Source organism: Lycorma delicatula, chromosome 4 (assembly GCF_047948215.1).
Source record: "Lycorma delicatula isolate Av1 chromosome 4, ASM4794821v1, whole genome shotgun sequence".
Classification (NCBI taxonomy): Eukaryota; Metazoa; Arthropoda; class Insecta; order Hemiptera; family Fulgoridae; genus Lycorma; species Lycorma delicatula.
The window spans coordinates 31,575,450-31,596,539 of NC_134458.1; the positions used below are offsets into that span (position 1 = coordinate 31,575,450).

Consider the following 21,090-nt stretch of genomic DNA (forward strand, 5'->3'; position numbering starts at 1 on the left):
CTGACCTACGATACCGACATCTCAGGGCTCCAATTCCCTTACCCATAAGACAATCCCTGTAAAGGTCCGAAGTGACTGACTCACACTGGGCGGCGCAAGACTTCAGCAGAGCAAGCTCACAGCAGCCCACCCACAACCCGAATCCACAACTGGGAAAAGGGATGGGCACTCTCCGTCTGCACTCCGCCCAGCGTCGGCAAAAACAGATAACAGTTATCCTTCCCGCCGCCGCTGGAAACAACGAAACCGAGAAGCACAACCGCAATCAGCTAGGACAGCTAGGGACCCCCAAATTATTATTATATATTTTTTTAAGTTTTAGGGGCATGGACTGCTATGGTCATTAGCTCCTTCCACATCAAAAAAAAAAACTTTTTCCTTCCGGTAAAACACAAACGACATAGTCAGTAGAGAAGTCTTGTCACTAGAGATCAATAGAGAATGAATGTGTGTCCGAAACACCGCAATGGTGTTGGGATGAACAGACGCACATTTAGCCTATAAAATACTGCCTTTATTTTTTCCGGACATGTAGGTTTATTGAACATTAGCATACGCGATGCAGAGGGTAGGAGTTCTCCGTTCCCCCGAGTGTTCAACTGTCGACATGCAGTAAATCCCTGTCCATAACGTTCATCTGCAATTTCATCTTCGGTGCAAATAAGCAAATCTCTACACACAACTACTCCTTTAGAGATATTTAGTGTAGCATGTGGTACAATCTCAACGTCGATAACTTCAATCTTCTTTGCTTTCAATAATCGGGACTACTGTATGTCGTTGACGGTTTCAACAAATAATCCCGTGGCAATCTTCCTTATATCTTTAACCATTCCTCCAGCGGCTTCCGTGATGCCTCGAGCTATCATGAAGGAGCTGATCTTCGAAAAATCACCTTCCCTTTTCTTGATAAATAGATAATTTTGGAATAGGTACTCCACTCTTAGGTCGAAGCTACATTCGATCACTCTTTTCTGTTATTGTAAACTCCTCTTTGTCACTAAACTCGACACTTTTCCTCCTCTTCGCTTCCAAAGAGAGAGGTTCTCCAGGAAGAAGGTTTTTACTTGGACCATCTGCCACAGAAGTTGTGTAAGTTATTGTTTTCATGGTTCTATGCTTCGCCAGTCAATATTGCAAGGTTCGAGCGGAGAGACGGTTGGACGAGCCGCAGATCATTAATTCTTCCTGGGTTCCCCCAATCAGCCGCCTTCCGTAGATTTAACCCTGGCAGGGGAGCCAGGCACTGCCTAATACCTCATACCGACATCCCAGGACCCGCATGTAGCAGTAAGGGCTCCGATATTCTTACCCGTGGGACAATCCCTGCCAAGGGCCGAAGTGTCTGACTTACGCTGGACGGCGCAAGACTTCGGCAGAGCAAGCTCACAGCAGTCCACCCTCAACCCGGCTCCACAACCGAGAAGAGGGATGGGACTCCTCGTCCGCACACCAACATCGAGAAACAGATCACGGTCATACCTCCCAACCCCGCTGCAAACTGCGTGACCGAGAAGCACAACCGCAACCAGCTCGGACAGTTTGGGACCGCCAATCCCGTACTTCACAGGGAGCTCCTGAGCAAGACCATTTCAATATAAGTGAACGTACAGAACTCCCACATCGTTGTCCGCTCCGGACATGTGCGTAGGTGTTATTGCACGTACGTCGAGGTAGATTTTTCCGGGGGGTTATTTGGTAGTACAAAATAAATTTTTACTACCAAATACATTTTAAAAAGTTAAGGTTAATTGAATTTATTGTTTTGAAATTCCCGATATCATACGCTCGGAATGTTGTTGTTATCGTTTTACGGATAGATAAATATTTGGTCTTGAATTCTACACCAAAAGTAAAATGAAGCTGTAATTAAATTCTTGGAATCCCAATTAAGGTGCATATTTGTTGTTTTTACATCGTAAAGTAAATATCAGGTTCCAGAACCGTACCTCTAGCAGTTGGAAATCCTAAAAATTTGAGCCGAAAAAAGTGTTTAGTTTTATGAAATGCTTGATTTGTTAAATTGCCGATAAACAAATAAAAATCTCTTACCAAATTCGTTTAAAATTTAATTTTGGAAGAATTTGTATAAATAATGGATTGGTTTTCTTATATAGTTGTCTGGAATCGGTTCCGTAAGATTTCTCGTGCAATTTTGATTCTCTGCATTTTATAAAATTTAATTTTAATTCATTTTAAAAACACACTATTTTGCTTCTTTTATTTTTATAAATAAATTACGATCGTATTAACAATTATATTCGGACATAATGATAGTAAATTAAGAATTATAAATTGAAATCATTAATTTTCGATCGATTCCGATAAAATAACTAGCGCCTATTTTATATACTTAAATAACGATATGTCGTCTAGTGTTTTAATATATTATAGCTCGATTATAATGATATCGAAGTCGCTTCACTATGTCTTGGGAGTATTACTCTGTACCGAGTACTGTGTAAATGTAAGGATCTACTGTACTATTGAAACTATCAAATCGTTCAGGTCTAGTAACTTTTAACAGGAAACGTCTTTCTTACCAATGACAGGAATTGCCTTTTATCGTATATTTTAATCAATTCATTTTCCATTCTGTAATTAACTTAATTTTTTTATATCGGTGGATCGTTAAGTAGATAAATGCCTAAAAATGTGGTCAGGAAGGTCTTCAAATGGTTATTTTTCAACCGTAACAATTTTTGTTTAAATAAATACGTTCTGCATATCGGTAATCGGTGGAACTTGTACTACTATCTCTGTTGCATTATTAAGTTACAGTACAGACTTAAACATTTTCCTAATACTAAGAGGAAGATTTACAACCGCTTGGAGTTTCTTTTTTATTGACCACCAGGTTTCAGATGCATATAACAGGATAATTTTGTTAATTTATTTGAATTACTCACCTAATGAGTTAGAAATCTACGTCTCTCTTGTGTGTAGATAAGTAATCTTTAATAGCAGTTTATATTTAGTAAAAAAGAAATAAAAAGTTAAAGTTTTCTAATTCCCATTTTTGGATTTTTTCCGCTTCAATGATTCAAAACATATCGTATTCGGTTCAGTGGCTCCTACGTAATACAGTTTCGATTTAAAATGTAGTAATATATATGTATATATAAAAATGTAATTTGTGCTGGAAACTAGTCTTAGCTTTCTCAAGTTATAAAACTTACTCTTTATAATTGTACTATCAGTCACCGCTTTCATGAAGTTTGGCTCAGCCGTTTTTTATAAAATGATAAAACGCACTTATACGATCCTGAAAATTAAACTAAACATATTATCTTCCTTTTGTGAATTTTAAAAATTGTTCTGTATGAGGTTATTTTTATTTTGAGAAACAATAAGATTTTTAAATTAAAAAAAAGAAAAGAAAAACGTACGGTTTTACTGACGTACACGGAAACGATTTCGTTGTTCGTTATAAGAATGAAAGGTAGTTTTTTGTTTATATTTGTTTGTAAGGCTTATATTTCTAATTTAAATGTACGTATGCGTTTCGTAAGGACGACTATTTGAATGTATACGCGTAATAAATTCGTATACGATGTGTGTATTTCTAAGATCACAGTCGCTATTATTGGTGTTACTATTGTTATGCGTAAACGTAACACGATTCACTGTCTCTTTCTTAGGCCGCTTGTATTTCTATCCATCCCTCTGTACGGTTCTCTTCCCTGCCTTCTCTTGCTCATTAAGTAGATTGATTCATTTTAAAGTCACGTGATGCGGAGGCAGAGGAGGAATTCTCCCCGCATCTCTCACACACCCCTTGAAATCGCTTGACCAAGTCGTTTCAAGTCGATATGACCAATGAAACCCCGTCCTTCAGTTCACCCCCTATACCCTTCTCCACGTAATAAAGATTCTGGGGATTGATCAATATGCAAATAATGATAGGGAGGTTTGTTTTTGCGCGGGAGACATGTATGGAGGGTCGGGAGGAGAACGTCGGACGGGTTGTGCCAAAAGGAGTTCCTTTTAGTTTCCGTCCCTGTTAATAAAAGCAGCGTTTTCCCTTAAGGGAATATCGGAACACCCTAACTTCACAACCCTTCCGCTGAATTTCGATTTAACCCCGGCAAAATCGGACGTTGTTTAAAATACTGACGGTTCAAAATTCTTTTCGATAAAAAAGTTATAAAAATTTTATTTGCATCCGAGAATACGATGTAACACAAATCTATAATTGTAATTTACACGACCTAAATTTTCCGCAAGAATTATCTTACCCGGGACACAAGAAATGAAATTTATATAATGAAAATAAAATTATAATTTAAACAGAATAAAGATAAAACAATAATACCAATTAAACGAACTCTTACAAATAATGACTAATATTTATATATCGTAATTAATGCTGTTAATTAAAATTATTACCATCTTTTAAAAACATTCACCCTATAAGCTAGATTAACTTCTAAACCGTTTTTTAGTTGACAGAAATTCAATTATTTAATGAATTCATTTTAATTTTCATAAATTATATTTACTGTAAACAAACGGTGAAACATATACTAACAATGTTAATCAGTGTTTGGTTCTTGCAATATTTTTTAGAGTTTCTTTTAAATCTTTTTTCCTCTATTCACCTTAATCTTAATTCCTTTCACGGTCCATGAAATACAGTGTGTATCAGTTTTTCACGCCAATTGCCGTATAACAGTTAGAATTTTAATATTTTAATTGAGATATAAAATGCGATTCATGTTTGTTTACTACAACAAACATGTCGTGGCCGGTCGATGATAACTCCGAAGCGTTTTTCGCCAAGAATAAACAAATAAAAAGAAATAATTTTAAAATTATTCATCAACTTGTTTTTGTACAGAATCTTAAAAGTTATTATCACATGAATAAAAATCTGCACCTGAACTGCTGAAGTCCTACGACACAACATCATTTTTTTCATAATTCATTCCGGGTAAAAAGAAGAAAAAGTTTACTCGCTTAATTTTTTTACGAGGAGCAATTTAAAAAAAAATTAATTAGAGAAAAGACAAAATTTATTTTTCAGTACGAAATTACAGCCTTTTAAACGTGTTTTTTTGTTATACTTTTTTATATAATATAATAATAATGATAATAATATATATTATAATAATATCTTCCTATCATAAACAATTACGCTGTAATAATATAACCCGAAGGTAATTGTATACAGAAACGAAATTACGGTACTTGACTCGTGTAAAATTAAAAATCTATAGGTGTATGAAACAAGAATTATTATTACGGTAAAAAATTGTTAGTTATTTTAAATTACTGAAGGATATAAATTTATCATTACTTTTATTAATATTTTTCTACTGCTTTTACACTATTCAGGTTATAACTATCGGTTGAAATCCTTTGTCTACATTTCTTTGTAATACCGTTATAAGTGTGTGTGTGGGTGTGTGTGTGTGTGTGTGTGCCCGCGCCCGCGTGTGATTTTTAATTTCTTATAAAATAAAATAAAAACCAAAATCAGTTATTGTAAAATAACTGATTTCAATTATCATTTTGTATCATTAATTTTTTTCAGTGTTTTTCTTCATTAGGAGCGAGCATTAATAATAATTATAACTAGTCGGTATCAGTTGTTGAATATTTTTTTCCTCTAAGTATAACTTACTGTTAGTTGCATAGTACAATACACGTATAATTATTTCATGTTTGAATTATTTTCTGGAGCGGTGGTGAATAATTTTAAGTGAGGTAGCAACAACTGTGTTTCTACAAACATAAACTAATTATGAAATGAGCAAAAGAGGTGTGTCGGTGTATATTTGTTAATAAATTACAGATATATGAGTACACGTAAAGAGATGGAGATCTCAGATCTCAGTGATTACTATAGGCGTGTAACTCGGGTACGTACAGATTAAAATAAATAACGAAGGTTATACTGCTCGCTCGTAAGACATTCAGCGGCAACTAGTAAATAATTCTGCATTATTATTGGATGATCTAACATATCGCATCTACGTACGGCCCAGTTGGACTTTCTCCGGTGCGCTATTACTCGGTACACTTGTAATGTAGGCCGCAATTAATATTATCTCTGCACTCGCATACACATCTTGAACTGTTATATCGCATAGTTACGTAACTTTTCTCATAGATAAATAAATAAAATAAGAAAGACTACGCGCCACGAGTCCATTTCCCCAAAGATTTCTATGTAACCTTATTCGCTTACGGGTAGGTAGTACCTATGACGTTCTGTTGTCTCTTTTAACTCGGATACAAGTACAATTTTAAACCGACTGGGAAAATTCATGTAATATCTCATTATATGCATGTCATTCTTACTATAAATTTCTATTGAAATAAAGTAATTTATCTTTAATAAACTCATTTAATTCCCTTTGTTCAACCGTACACGTTATCAGGAATTGAAGAAAATTACTCTTTACGGCATTTTATCGTACACTATTTTTACACCGATTAATTCTAAGCGTACATGTATTAGTCTTTACTAATGCATGTGTGCTTAGAATACATAGTGCGCTGATAAACATGATATAAATTACTTTGTGAAATTTAAATACTACATGCGTAAAGATAAATCGGCTAAAACCAGTAGAATTAATTATACAGTTTAAGTAAGCCGCGTTTATTGATTTACGATATATTTTTTTTCGTAACTAAATATCATATTAATGCTGTATTTTTATTTTTATGTAACTTAATAATTAATCAAGTTTCTTTCTAGAATTAATTTTATAATAAATATAGGTTACTTCTTCCTTAGATTTCTTGTACGGGAATCGACGAGATGTGAATTAATTCCCTTCGTTAACTAAAATGTATCCCTTTCTATATTTTACATGGCGCTAATTTAGAATTTTTTCTTTATCTTAAAGTAAAAAAAATTCTAGAATAAACTAAAAAAATCAAATCGAAAAATCTATCCGAGTAAAATGTATCTCTCTCTTAAAAAGAAATTAATTTAATAATTAAAGAATTTTTCTGTAAGGCTGTAAACCGGTGCTCGAATGATTTTATATAAAACTAATAATATATTAACATAAATGATCAAGTCGTGAAAAGAACTACTATTTTTATTTTTTTCAAAATATCGTCGCTATAAAATTACGATGAAAAGAAATAAATAGTCGGCATCAGCACGTTTTGTTATGTATTGGACAATAAATTCCTTTGCGTCCTGGTTACCCTTTTATAAAAATAAAGGCCGGGACATTAAAATCAGAAACAATTTGGTAATCGCTGATAGTATCAGTTATTTAATAACGAGCTGATTATCGGTATCCACGATCTAGTATTCAAATCCGTGTAAAAATAACTGGCTTTACTAGGACTTGAACGCTGTAACTTTCGACTTCCAAATCAGCTGATTTGGGAAGACGCGTTTTAACCACTACACCAACCCGGTGGGTTATTTACGTTATACTAAACAAAGTACTACTGTTGTTTCTGTGGAGAAAATAATATCGTCATAGATTTTCATCGATAAAACACCGGCCGGTGCGTTTTTAAAAACGCGAAATATAATTGAATTACCATCACAAATAATTTAAGTAATTCACTTTAGCGAATCGTTATGTAAACCCGTCCGAAGCGCTACCCGTTGCTGAAAATTGTAAACTATAATTTTAACTCGACCGCTTTCTAATTTACTAATATATTTTTAAAAATTTATAAACGGAAACGGTTATAATTTTACAACGATGAAGATTTCAAAATAATATATTTGAAAAATATCGATAACGATTTCTTAATTCGTGTGTTATGTGTTTGTAAAAAAAGAAACGTGTTAGAATTATTTATGTATTTCTCATGAATGCATACATACATCTTTTCTCAGACAACACACACACACACACACACACACACACACACACACACACACTCATACACAATCTGTTTTTGCACACAATAAACTTATTTTGTATTATAAAACACACAATAAGTAGGTTTTCATTTAATATAACCATAATAAGTATAATTATAATAATTATACATCTCTGGTTAATAATTTTCAAAATTGAATTGAATCGAATAAATTTATTATTTTATTAATAGACTATCTAGACTGTATCGCATATAGAGTGAAATGCTGTAAAATATTTTGTACGACTAACCTTACACGTTCTGTACACAGTATAACTTTAATAAATATATAAAACTTGTACGACATAGTAAAGTTTTATATAACCTTAATTATTTTGATATACCCTAATTAATTATTATAAAACTTTCTCCTTATATATTAGTTTTTATTGCTTATTTTATAGTATAATATAAAAGTAATAATAATAGCATAATATACATTAATGTTTAGGATACGTTATGAAATATTGTGCAAGGTGGTTTGGTTTTAATAACAATAGTGAAATAATGATGGTGATGATAACAATAATGAATGCAACATTTGTCTTGATTCACGGTTCACTGCTCTGCTTTGGTCTGCAAACATCAAGGACACCCGTTGATTCACCCAACAAATTATAAAATTTTTACTTTAATAATTCCATTTTCGTTCGTATAGGTTATATTATTATAAGGTAGTACGTACGTATGATTTATAAAATTTTCTGTTTTACAAAGGAAAAAGAGATTACAGCTTAATAAATTATTCTACTGCTATAAAAAGATAAAATTTTATGATAAAACCGACATAGATAAGAATAAAATTATGAGAAAAGAAATATTTATATTTTCCAAACTGTAAGAAAATTCTGTACGTAGGGAAAATGCTGTTTCTGGTAAAACCCCTTTCCTTGGATTTTCCAACGTTTAAGAGCCCCAAAATATTTATAGTCTTAATCAAAACTGTAAAAAAAAACACCGGTTAAAAAATTCCATATATACATTTATGCGGGTTTGTATGAGTCAGTGTCTATTTAAATTTATAGCGTAAAAATCGTTCGACCTAAAGAAACAAAATTCTGTCGAGCGACCAGGATTACAGGAGTATATATATATTTTTTTTCCTTTGTATTTTAAATACCGTAATCTTAACACAAGTCTCTTTCAAGATTGACATCTTTAAGAATTACAAGCGTTCCGTGCCGAGCTTACCGGAAAAAAGAGGAGTCAAGCGGCTTTCCGATGTCTTTTTTAATGTGTCAAATGTACGGTCGTATACCACTATGCCACCGAATTGCAGGCGATATTTAGCGATACAAGTGACGCCTTTAAATAAAACTCCAGGGACCGAGTATATACTATATCTTTACGCTGAGACAAATCTGTTGCACCTTTTGTACTTCTAGTGCTACGCCCGTTTGAGCCTAAGAAAGACCGATATAGGTAGCGTAAATCTGTTAATGTAGCTCTTTCTGTAGTGAAAAGATACATTGTATATAGGGCCTCGACTCGGCAGTTGAAGTATTTTCTATTAATTTATTTTTCTTTTTTATTTGATTATAGAGCGATGTATCTTTACGGACGGGGGTCTGAATCGAATTAAATCTTTTCTCGTTTAGTTTTTAGCCGTTAAAAAATTATATCGTTAGAAAAAATAGTTTTTTAATCTACCCATTAGAAAAAAATAACAGTCGATAATGTTTTACTGTTTCACGAATCTTTCCTTTTATTTTTTTCTCGAAATAAATACTTTACCAGGATGGAAATAGTTTTCTGTACTTATTAAAGAAATAATTTAAAAAATTCTACAATACCATAAAATACTATCACAATCGGAACGTCAAAACCTCAATAAAGAATTGTAAGATAAGTTTCTAACATTTTACCTGTTTAAAGAATCGATATTGAACAATTTCAAGATAAATCTCTCGTAACTATAACAGTAAGTAATTTTGAATTTGTACAGTCGGAATGAGTTACATTTTAACCTCCCGTCAGAAAATTTCAGTAATAACAATGCATAATATTTTTGTCGATTTCGTTAATGTTTAAAAAATTAATAATTAATAATTGACGTGTGAAGTGTTAAGTAATGTAAATGAGTTGCAATTATATTCGATTGTCCTTTTTTACCCGTCTTTTTTAAAAGAGTCTTAAAAGCGATAAGCAGTGAGTTAAAATAAAGGTATACAAAAATTGTTCATATCTTTGAAAAGAGAATACGACATTTATTTTAGCTATCTTTTATAGAACCGTTTAAAGATTTACTTTTCATTGAAACCTTTCTTTCTATTTTAAAATCTTTTCTAAAATTATAACCGCGGTAACTTGATATTTTGTAAAACGAGAGAGTCCCTTCTCATCAGTCAACTCATACTGCAAATTATGATTAAAAATATTGCACAAATTTTTAAAATTTACAATTTTAAAAAATCCATGTATTATCAGGTATGGAAATAATGTTAAGGTTTTTTTTAAATAATATACAGTATAACTAATCATTAATTAGATAAGTACTAACTGCGAGATATTAATAAACTTGCGTGCAGGTAAATAAATTTGCCGATGTCTATTCAATTTTTTGAATGGTAAAAACAAATCGGTCGATTTGTGACGTTTATACGTAATTTTTTTTTTTCTATTTCATCGATATAATATTTTAAATTTCAATTATAATAACGCACAATTGCACTCTTAACAAATTTTTTTTAATAAAATTAATAAAAACACCGACATGTTAAAGTACATGTCTGTTCTTACGGTGTTAGCATAACAGGAAATTTTTAATTAGCTATGAATAGATATTTTTTCGCGTGTTTGCTACAGTAAAAGGTTCCGTTTTAATAATTAATTTTCTTTACTAATTAGATTATATTTTGATTTAATAAAAATAAAAATAAAATTAATTTGCATGCTAAGTTTAACCTCCTATTACTGTTAATGATAAAATGTTGTTTCCAAATTTCGTTTATAACCCGATTAATACACGATAATAAATTTTTCAACTACCTTTTAAATAGCTAATTAGCTCGTAAAGCTAAAACGGATTATTTTAAATTGATAATTATTTAAACATTAATCTAATTATTGGCATACGCTAAATGCGATTGGGTCCATTCCAAATCGCTCTATGATTTGCCGCAAATGATCCGTTAATATATTTTAATGAATACTTAAGGAATCGTTTAAATAGAATCATCGCTTCAGCTTTTATTTATCTAAAAAACAATTAAAACGCACAAACACACTTATTCGTCTTTACAAAACACAAATACAAGTGTGATCCATGGGTTTCGACTAATGATAGCCGTAGTAAAACATCTTGAGGAAAGAAAAAAATAATGCGATATTCATTCTAAATCGGTCGTTTAATTTTAAAACACTTTTATTCTATCCGACATTTTTACGAGCTACAGGATGTTAATATTAACTCGTCTTGGAAATAACAACTTCAGATATAATGAGAATTTTTCTATATTATTAGAATTTAGCGAGCTAATATTTTTTTTAATCGACCTGTAGAATTACGTATCCCAGTGGTTTCACTAAATTAGAATTAAACCTATCTTTAAGTAACTCGAGAAACACAGAAATAAAAAATATCAGTCGCTTCAATTTTTGAAATAATAAAGCGGGCAAAACAGAAGTTTTTAAATAGTTGCTTTCTGTAAAATGGATAATAGAAGAAATGAGTCTGTCAGCGACGAAATCGGGCAATTCGATGTAAATTAGATCCTTTACGTTTCAAAAAACAAATTCACCTCGTCACAGCAGTAAATATAATCATTATTTATCTTCGATATAGCTTCTAAACCGAGATCTGCGATTAAACCCGACGTGACCGAACCCCTAAGATATTTAGATTTCAACATAAATCTAAATCAAGAAAAATCCAAAGTTTTTTTTAGAGAAAATTTAATTACTTTTACTTTAAAACGAGAAGGAAGATGTCACCAAAAAAAAATCGACTAAGGTATTTGGATGACAGCACTGTAATTTCCGTTCGATCTGTTCAAACCGGGCAATTACTGTACATCACTTTCGAACAGAAGTAATAATACGTAGGATACTGAAATTACTTATTTATTAAAGATATTTTGCATTCTCGCCCGTTTATTAAAGTTATTTTAAATACCTTTATTATTATAATAATATATATTTTTTTTATACGAATTAACAATCAATTTCATAAAGTAACAATGAATAATAGAATAAAAAGTTATTAAATAAAGGTTTATAAACATCGTGACCTATCGTTTACGGCAATTTGTATCGGGTTCGCCGAGATAGAAACGGAGAAGCACAACGGTCGTATCGAGACCTGTAGGATGAAGGGAACGGAAGTAGAGAGTGTTTGAAAGCTGAAGGCGGGAGGCAGCATCGCATGCCTTCCATAACTGCGGCCTCCCACTGCCGCCACTATATACCACCGACCGCCTTCGGTCCCTAGTCACAGATTCAGAAAACATTGCAAGAATTGAACGATCCGTTTTCCACAACCTTGTTTTCAATTCCATTCGATAAGAACTTTTAAAGGTTTCATTTTTACTTCAAACATTCTCGGTTTTATTTTTTATTTGTTTTTCGTTTATCACCGCTGCTTTTGTTTATTTGTTTAATTGTTATTCATAAATATTTTTCACTTTATCTATTATTTGATTTTTTTATTTCGTAGGGCTATATATGAAATTATATAATAATAAAATTATATAATAAATAATTTATTATTATATAAAATATTATATAATAATAATAATAATATTATTATTATTGTTATTATTATTATTATTACCTCTTACATGTTGAAAAATCGACGAAATTTTGCTCCTGTTAATTTGTTGATAGTTTAATCGACTCGGTTACTTGCACCGATATCTCTTAGCTGTCATAACCTCGACGGTTGTAAGCTGCGTAATAAACGTACAAGTCGTCTAAAAAAATCACATGCTTTACCGAGATCATCAAGCATTCCGTACCAGGGGTATCAGAAAAGTTGGTTTTTTATTGTATTCGCTATAGAGCCGAATATACTGTTGTTTTTCAGCATAGCAAGCCTACTTTTATGAGCCAAAATTCTGTATACCTTAATATCTAAAAATGTACCTTCCCTTTTTTTTATTATAAGAATAGTCTGTAAATCAGCCGATTAGTTAATCGGGAAATTGTTTCCATAAGTTTATTTACATTTTTGATTATTAATATTAAGAAAAAAACAGTTTATACACTTTAAAACTTTTATGGGTAAAATTCACCCTATAATTGAAACATCATAGTTTTGCAGTGTATAACATTTTTTCATTACCGAAAAAAAAGGTTTGTGTGTGTGGAGTTACTTTTTAAACAAAACTCAATCGTTTGTGTTTATTAAAAAAATATATATATATTTCATTCCTTGTGGACGGTAAAAAGATTAAAAATTTGCTTAATGAATTTTTCTTAATTTTTTTTGTTCATACGGAATTTAAATCTAATCCAAATTTTCACTATTTCACTAGAATTTTATTTACCACGACACATAAAGTTATTTCCATTCGAGAACAACTCACAGACTTACATACTTTATACGGTGTGTAGTATTAGTACATAAATCGAAGGATTGTGCTTTATCATTTTTTTCTTAATTTGATACTTTTTGATATTTTAAATATATTTCATATTCCTTTCTTACGAAGTTATGAAACGATACGGGAAAACGTATACCCCTATACACTTCATCAGTAGAAATGAATAGTAAAACCGTGAAAAAATAATGTCGATGAATGTCTTATGAATTTAAAAAGTTCAATTTTTGTCTAGAGCGAACTAAAAAATAACTTACTAATATATATGTATATAAGTTACGATCACTGAAATGCGTTTCGTAAAGAAAAACGCTTGTTTAGAAGCAGCGAGTGCCTGAGTGGGACGCATGCAAAGAATTACTACTACTCCCCCTTACGTATCAGACTTGATGTTTTCCCCTCCAATATACAGACATCCCCTAAAGTAAAACGTGAAATAGACAATAGGAGTGATTAGGTACACCTTCCATTAGTCATGCTTGTCACAGCCGCACAAATTCCCCCCTTTCCCGTTCATTCTACTTGCTTCAAGACATTTCATTTCGGTAACGTAAAAGAAACTTCGCGTCAGATTGCCTTTAATTTATGTAAATTTTTGGAATAACTTCAAATTTTCTTTGGGCATATGTTCAATGTTTTTTTTATATTCCCAATATAAAACAGGTTTTAATACGTATAATAAATGAACTTTTCTTTAATTTTCCGATTTAATTTATATATACATAAATATATATATAAAACTAATGTGTGTATGTGTGTGTGTGCGCGCGCGTGTTTATATTCATACACACGTTATGTATGTCCATATACGTTATATATTAATGATTCTGCCAGAACACTTACTTTATCTTAATTAGTGCTACAGCCTATTATTGCGTAAGGCCTATGTAGTACTAATGACCCATTTTTAGTTAAGAGTTACGGGTAGACCAAAAGTTTATTTTCCTTTAAAATATATATGACCGGAAGTTACCGATTAACGCATAAGTAAAATACATCTTCAATGTAGCGAATGACTGTTACCGATTAGACAGTAACGTGATCTGAGGGAATTTGTACAAATTCCCTTAGAACTAAAACACGGCAACCGATAATAATTTGTGTTCTTGCTTTTATTTACCTTTAATTAAATGATTTACTCGCATACTAGTGACAACTAAAGCTGTTTAGGCTTGACTTCAAACAATGAGTACCTTATAATCTTGGAATCACTACTTTACTGGCAATGTTGAATAAATTTAAACAAATTCGGGTGATCCTGAGCCTCCCTAAGGTATTTATCTATTTATTATTTTACTGCTGTAGCTATAACTCGATTCAAATGAAAGCCTTTAAATGGCAACGATAAGAAGTTTATTGTTCCATAAAAAAAATATGAACATTTTATAAAAATCGTGTGAAGCGGTTTTAGAAAATTAAATTTGAAATATATAATTTTTCAGTAACGATTATTTTTAAATTAATTTCTGAAACTTGTACAAGGGGGAGTCGATGAAGGTAGCAGCTTAATAAACAGCTGCACGAAAATGTTAATAAAACAGGACACGTTCGGTTTAAATCTTATTGTTCCCTCAACGATAAATTAATGTAAGACTAAAACATTCCTCAAATTTCAATAAATTTAACGATAAAACAATCATTCATATCAGTCCAGCGGTTCCTGTATTTTAAGCGAACAACGTTACAAACTAATATAATTATAAATAAAGATATTAATGTCAACTTTTCAGATTAAGAATTTACGATCTTTTCACTGTTTTAGCGATTTATTTTTCAAAAAATTTTTTTTTTTCTATATTCTCAGTTACAAGGTAAAAGTCTAACCTACGTTATTCCTATTAAAAATAAATCGGTATTTAAAATCTCTTTTAGATATAGCTATCTACAACTTTGATTTTGTAAATACCATAAAGTTTTAAAAAAATTAACTTATAACTTCATTGTATTTCTTTTTCGTTTTTTTTTTTTTAATTATCTATTGTAAAATAAAATCGAAGCTAGTTTCTGCCCGTTTTATTTCTTCCCCTACATACATTTTGAAGAAAGAAAACTTGATTTATTCTCCCTCGCATCAGGCTACCCTCTCCTCATGACCATATATATGCCATTACATCGCAGTAATGTAGTATCGCCCTAAGTCTTATTCAGTTTTTCAGATATGTAAATCGATTGAGCCCTTTTTGTCTTCATCTTCCTCTATCTTATATTTCTACAACACGCTCCCTCTCTTTCTTTCATTCGTATACTTTATTTTTTATCACACACACTCGCGCGCGCACACATACACACACACTCATATGTACATACAGTGATAGGATGTATGAGACTCTTTCTAAGTATGAAACACCCTGATTATAATTATTATTGTTCCCAAGGTACGGTGTGACAGAATCATGACTCACTTCGCTTATATTCACCGACCCGCTACTAACTGTAAGTTACACACGCTCATGTAACATATATTATTTTTAATAACTTGATGAGACTCACAAAAAAAGAAACACTTTTTTTTTCTCATTATAAACACTTATTCATAAAATTATTGAAATTAATGTTTGATTAATCTTTTTTAACGATTTACTTTTTATTAATTTTACGATCTCTTGTTATTTATTTTTGGAATTAGGAATTAAAAGAAAGAAAAAAGTTTTAGAATGATACATAATTTTATTATTCATCGTCAAAATATGACATTACATGAAAAACGGTTGTTTAGTTTTAAAATCATACTTCGGTCGCTTCTTGGAGGGTAATTAGGTCAAATAACTTAGGAGGGTGTCCACCGGATGCTGAAGGGTGTGCTAATAGTGATTCCATCTGTCGACTTTTTTTTACCCATCCTCTTTCCCAGTATCTTCTCACAAACTGGTAATATATTTCTTTAATATAATATGCAAAATATATACATACACACACTCAAATATATTTTTGTATAAATTCCATATTTCCTAATGAATACAAAGCATATATATATATATATATATATATATATATATATATATCGTAAATTTTTTAACTGGAAAAATATAAATTTAATTTATTTTGACATTAACATAAATTAATTTGAAACGATGCCTGCAAATTAATTATTTGGGAGAGAGAATGCCACAATATGAGATGAGTTTATTTATGTTTTATTTGTTTATTAATAAGGAAAAATGAGGTGGCATCATAAGACAAACAGATTTAAAAGAAGCCTAAGTGAAATTAGAATCAAATTCCTCGTAAATTATTCTCATCAGAAATATTGTATTTTTCTAGTTTTATTGTTAGCGAGTTGAATTTTCAGAAACGTATCCTCATTAAAAGGCCGCTTCCCTAATAGAAAAGCGGTTTGTTAACGTCACTTCAAGCTAGGACAGCGATTTTGAAAAAATAAATAAATTACAGAATTGAAAATTAGCACTGCTTATCTAACTTTTACAATTATAGATGGCTACCTGTTATCTTTATACGTACAAAAACATATTAGTTACATAAATTTCAATCGTGAAACAATCTGTTTAATCGCGGTAAATGATTACGCTACCAAAATAAGCCGTGTAAACGGTAAAATATACCTTTTTAAAAGCTGAAGTGCTTCTTTCGATTCTCTATGTAGTTTTGTAAAACTTTAAAAAAAATAATTTCAGTAATTTATTTTACATTTAGAAAGCCATATTTTAATTTAAACGTGTAATCAATAAAACAATCGTATCAGGAATTTGTTCGTCCATTATCGTATGACAGGATGTTCAATAACATAATGATATTTTATTTACGTATTATTATTGTTTTTCCTTTATTTTTATAACAGAGGATATATTTAACAAGCGCTGTCAGTGGCATATCATTTTAACAATAGACTCAATCCCTTCCTGTACGACCAGAAAACTAAAATACACAGCTTCCCTCTTCCTACACGCGCACACGTAACCGTTAAACGGGTGAATAGGATCAAAACCATAAAATTCACCCCTGCCTTTGCCGAATTTAAAATTACAAATTTTTTTCCGAAAAATCTTGTTCTACAAAATGAATATCTCTGTTCCGAACGATCGAGTTGTGTATCACGAACTTCTCTCGCTCGGATAAACGTTTTTCTTTAAACGGTCCGGTATCTGTGAAAAAGCTACAGGTTAAGTTACAGTGTAAAAGAGATTTAGTACTACCGGATAGGATGTTCATTAGCGTATTATCATTTTTTTGCTTCCTATAGGCAAAAAAAAAAAATACCTAAAGAGTAAAAAAGGTAACCTTTGAAAGTTTCAATCACCTAAATCGTTCTTCAATGTCGGATGCCGATTACGAAAAACTTAAAGCGAGTGGCAAGAAATCGAACGGAATTATATCACAGAAACGGTGATAAACTCCAGAAATATAAACGAATTGACGAGCAGATAAGCACAGCCCCTAACAGTTATACGTTTGAGACGATCGAAGGTAAAGTCGAGTTTAGTATTAAAAGATTCATTTCTGCTATTGTAATATTACGATGGTGAATCCGAGGTGAATTAAAAAGGTTATATCAGCAAATAAAAAAAAGTAATTGCTGATTATAACCGGTTTGTCCGAGATTGTAAGACGAGGAAATCGATTAATAATTCACATATAAAAAATTTATTTTAGATTATAATAAGATAGTGATATTAGAGAAGGAAATGATATTGTAAATGCATTACGCTAGAGATGTAGTTTTAGGTTAGATCGTCATCTATTTGTAGATACAGATTAGCTAGATTAAGGTTTTGTTTTACGGTCGCCGGCTAAATAAAAGAGATGAAAGATTTTGGACGAAAACGAAGAGTTAGATACAAAAATTAAAGCCCACATAAAATTAGGAACTTTTTGTAGAATATTACTACTTTAAAATAATAATCTGCGAAATGGCGGCACTGTTAGCAAAAGACAGTTTTACTTCATTTGTTTCTTGTATTATTTTTTTTTGGAAATTTTGTATTTTTAAAAAATTGTACAAGCTTAGGTAAAAAGGTTTAACAAATGTATATATGTTATAATAGTATGAAATTTGCTATTACGTTATAAAATATTAGTATAATTAAATTTAATATACCATTACATCGATTAATATGGTGGGATTCGAGGTAAAATTTTAATTAAAAAAGAGAAATTGTTGTGCTAATGATATGAAACATTAAATATTGCAAGTTTTTTGAATCCAAAAAGCATAAATTATAAATAAAAGAAGCTAAATTTTTAAAATACAAAGGAAATAAAATTATAATAGTTAATATCAAAAGAAAAAGAAAGATTATAATTATTCTTAAGTTTGAAGTTTTGTAAAAAACGGTAGATGAATAAAAGAATAAGAAACGATTAGCGGTCGAGCAGATTATCCTGCTTCCAGGACTGCGGTAATATTAGCGATGAAATTTTATTTTTGAAATGAATTTTTGTTAATAATAAAAAAAAAGTATAATTACCTGTATCAGCCGAAGCGGGTGTCAGGCTGGAGTTGTCATAATGATGGCCGCCGATCGAAATCTGTCAGGAACGATATGAAGTTGTGCAGGGGGACGATACTTGGATAGCTTCGGATATCCTTGTTGCTTCCTGTCGCCGGCGATCACGGCTGTATGACCGACTGACTTGAGCCATGTGTGTGTGAGTCTGAGAGAGAGTGCAGACAGAAGGTTTTGTTCCTGGAAACAGCCGGGGCTTGCACATTTGGGGTCCTGATTCATATAGAGTGTTTTCTAAACGAATAATTTAATAATACACATTTATATGGTCGAACATTCACTCGATTAATTAATATTGATCGTCTCAGGGGATTAATAATAATTATTAAAAAAACAAAAAAAAATGGCGATTTTATTTAATTTGACTAATTAGTGTGGCATGACGCCTTATGGTTTTTTATTTTTTTATTTTGTAAACAATAAAAATTAGAAAGTACAAAAAGTAATCGAGTTTTATAATGCATGTACTTGACATAAGTTTGTGGAACATTAAGTGCGAAGAAGAATGATCAAAATACATTTCATAAACCGAGTTAAAATAAAAAAAGATAAAAATAAGAGTAAATATAACAACTTCCTTTACTAAGCGCAAATTAAGTTTAACAGGGGTGTCCCGTGAAGAAAAATTCATGGAATAATCCCTCGGGCTTAAAAATTAAGTACCTTGATAACTTAATAGAATAAGTGATAAAAAATAAAAATAAAAAAATTAACGCGGAACTTTATACTCAGATTAAGTATAAAGTATGAGTAATTAACTTTTTGTAATATCTCTCGTTGTAAGAAGTAAGTATTAGCTGCTGCTTAATATTTAGTAGTTAATTAAGGCTATTAATTACTAAAATTTATTAATTAGGTATATATGAATCTGTAGCTTAATTTACTAGCGTAAATTGATTTATTTTCGTCGTTATGTATAGAAACTATTTCTAAAATCATAAAGATTCAATAAATCCTTTTGAAAGTTACATTTCTCCTTTAAAAAAAAAAAATTTAATTTTCAACTGTAGACGATGATACGCACTAACATCTCTACTTTTTAGTCAAGTAACCCCTTCGTTGTGCCGGTTGATTCTCTTTCCTTTCTTTTTTAAAAAAATAATGTAAACAATTTTATTTCAAAATACTTAATATACTCGTAAAATCCTATAGACATCACATCACGCTGGACAAGAATAAACATACATTCTATCTAAATTAAAAGGAGAAAAACGACTTAAAATTTTTATTCGTTTATCTATTGAATTAAATATACAATTATAATAATACGCAATTGATAATATACGATTAAAATAAAATAAAAGATTAACAAAAATAATAACACAAAAATAAAATAAAAAGTTCTTTGGCGCTATCAACGGAAATCAAAATCAAGTATATACAATATACTATATTATAATTCTTTATAATTGTTTGTTTAATTGAAATTGTTTACTTAATCGAGTGTGAGCATGGGAGGTGTGGTGTTTGTATATAAATTTCTTTAATAAATATTGTATATTCAACAATTTTATACATTTTGTAAAGTGGAAATATTGCTTATATTAGTTTTATTTTTACACCTTTTATAAGCGTAATTTTAACCGCTTAGGTGTATAAAATTATTACATATTCTTCTTTATTAATATTATTTTTTAATACGATAATAATAATTTTTAAAAAAATCAATCCCTGTTGAATTATTTTAATTTTAAATATTTCTATGCATATTATAGAGCACGTTTTACTTCGATCGTATAATTTTGATTTTATTTTAAGAAATAAAATTTTAAATAGTAGTAGATATTGATTTCATTATATTAATTACTTCTCGGTATGGTATGAGAGGCGCTCGGATCAGAGACGTTGAAAATATGTGGTGAAGGAGAGATATTTTAAATGTCTTGCAAAAAGGATCGATCGCCGAACGTCGTCTACAGCTAATTGGGCGTAATCAAGCGTCCCGACCTTCTTTCTACGTCAGTCGATGCGATGTTGAACGGGTGACTTGCGGATTCCGATACGTCATCGGACACCAGATGCTGCCGTTTTATGGATGCACGCTATCTCCTTTTTCCGTTGATTATTGTGGCTTGCTTTAGAACGGCTTCTATCGCGGTCCATTCGCGGAAACAGGAATCGTTTCTTACAACGCTATCAAGATGCCTTCATGATCATTACGAATTGTATCACATGATTGACCCGCTTAAAACCGGTAATAGTCTTTTAATTCTTCTCCGGCTCTGATGCCGTACGCCACC

The 21,090-nt window shown here is 31.1% G+C and overlaps 1 protein-coding gene across 1 annotated transcript in view; it reads left to right on the plus strand.

Annotated features, from left to right (window-relative positions):
- Positions 1-21,090, plus strand: part of LOC142323234 (homeobox protein cut-like) — a 293,478-nt gene that overhangs the window by 182,415 nt on the left and 89,973 nt on the right. The window lies entirely within an intron of this gene.